The sequence below is a fragment of the Lontra canadensis genome, unplaced genomic scaffold (genome assembly GCF_010015895.1).
Source record: "Lontra canadensis isolate GAN:19392208 unplaced genomic scaffold, GSC_riverotter_1.0 scaffold188, whole genome shotgun sequence".
NCBI classification, from domain to species: domain Eukaryota; kingdom Metazoa; phylum Chordata; class Mammalia; order Carnivora; family Mustelidae; genus Lontra; species Lontra canadensis.
In genome coordinates this window covers 1,266,599-1,268,607 of record NW_022631182.1, presented here as the reverse complement: position 1 = coordinate 1,268,607, position 2,009 = coordinate 1,266,599, and the positions used below count along the sequence as shown (strand labels likewise).

Sequence of the window (2,009 nt, the reverse complement as noted above, 5' to 3'; positions counted from 1 at the left end):
CTTTTCAGAAAGAGTAGAGTTTTCCTTGGCTCCACTGCCAGCTGCTTTATCTGTTTTCATTTTAAAGATGTGTTTCCAAAGCACCATTTCCTGAAATCTTTTGGCTGCAGCCAGGTATGAGATTCCCAGTTGCAAGCCCAGGGAGAAGGTGAGCTGCCAGGGAGAAGTTTACAATAGGGTGGGTCGTCCAGAGGAGTGCCAACTGAGGTCTTGCCAGGAAGTGAAGAAGGAGCCAGAAACAAGGACCCTCCATGGGAAAAATTCTCCCTCCAGCTCTGACTGGAAAAGTCGTGTCTAAGATTTTAGTTTGAATAATCAGACTGAGTTCTTGTAATTGAGGAGGGGATATCAAGCTTCAAGTTTAACAGAGTAAGATGAGTTGAAGTGAGTCCTTTCCCGTGAAGCCTTTCTGCTAAGCCCCTTTATAACATTTCCCTATTTTTAGCATCTACCCTATCTAATCTTGATCACATCCTTATGTGCTTACTGCTGCTTGGGTAAATATTTCACCTACCCTACCAGGATTTTAGCTCTGAGCTCATGTCCCATTTATTTATAAACTCTTCAGTGTCCGACACAATGCCTAGATCACTGTTGGTGCTTAATAAATGTTGGTTATGTAAGTGACTAAATTATAAAAAAACTAGAGCTATTAACGAGGTTTTGATGAAAGATTCATTTATTTAACGTACATTTATGGAGCACCTAAATATGCCAGTCCCTGTCGCAGGCAGTGGCAAGAGGCTGGGAAAAAAGTACACATGAAGATAAAGGGAATGACCAGAAAGATAACTTCCTTTCCCCCTACTTTCTATATTCTTGATTGTTGAGACGCTTGTGGTTACACTCAGGTCCTCTTCTTGTCATTCCCATATTCCTGGACGTTGGCCTTGTCCAGGGCCTGTCTTAGGCTCTGGGGCTTACATTGTGGGTCCTCAGTAGGTCTTTAGCTAGTTAGTAAACAGAGTATCTCTTTCAGCTCTCCTATCAGACATAAACACTCAAAAATAGGATTTTTAAAACCAATTCCCTAGCTATTAAGCTGATAAGAACAGATACTACACTTGATCTTAGCCAAAGGCCAAGAGGAATCTCAGTTCCCTAGCTATCAAAGCTTACACGCTTGCATTGTAGCTAGTTCTGGAGACCAAATTTCTATGTTTCTCTCTGACCTAGATGAACTGTAGATGAAAATGGAAACTTGCCTTAAAGGGGGACAGAAGTTGCTGAAAAACCCTAGGAGAACATATGTGGAGAGGGGAAGGGCTGAGGTAGGATCATTCTATATGGAAGAGCACTGGAGAGTCTCATGGTTTCATGGGAGGATCTTCTGCTGCTTCTACAATGGTTGGTGTTCTTCAGATTTCATTGTGGGAGAGTCCTGAAGAACATGGGCTTGGCAGATGGCAGTTTACACTTTGTTATATTTGCAGGAATGGGAGGAACTGGCACAGAGAAGGGAGTTATATTTTTCCCCTGTGTGGCCTCACAAGACTGAGCTGGGCTCTCTGGGTCCAAGTTACAGAGACGGAACTTCTTCCTTAGCTCAAGTGAAATCGTTTTTGTTGTCTAACAATGAAGTACACCCAAAATTAATGAGTTTCCTACTGTTGGAGGTTCTCAAGGAGAGATTAGATGGAAAGCTGGTGGGATTTTGAGATGGCTTTTGCCTCAAATGACCTCTTGGAATTTGAGATGAACCATAGTTCATGCATTTCTCTCTCTGACAATGGTTCTGGTCATGGGCACCAAAGTAGCTGTTCATGCTATCGTTTTCAAAACGTCAGAGCTGCTACACTATTCCTTTCTGACTTCTGTCTGCCAGGGTCTGAAATTGCTAAGTGTAGCTTAATCGAAGGCAAGTTGGCTCAACCTTCCCCACCAACAGACCAATGATGGCAGTCCCTAAAGGTTGCTTGAGAAGAAATTTGAGACAGCAGGAGAACCTGTGGTCATGTAGCCAAGTTTTGCAGGACTGGTAACCTGCTGGATACATACCTGCCATTCCT

At 43.1% G+C, this 2,009-nt stretch overlaps 1 pseudogene; it reads right to left on the bottom strand.

Moving 5' to 3' along the window:
* Window positions 1–961: 961 nt before the first annotated feature.
* Window positions 962–1,092, bottom strand: LOC116861028 (annotated as a pseudogene).
* Window positions 1,093–2,009: the final 917 nt, after the last annotated feature.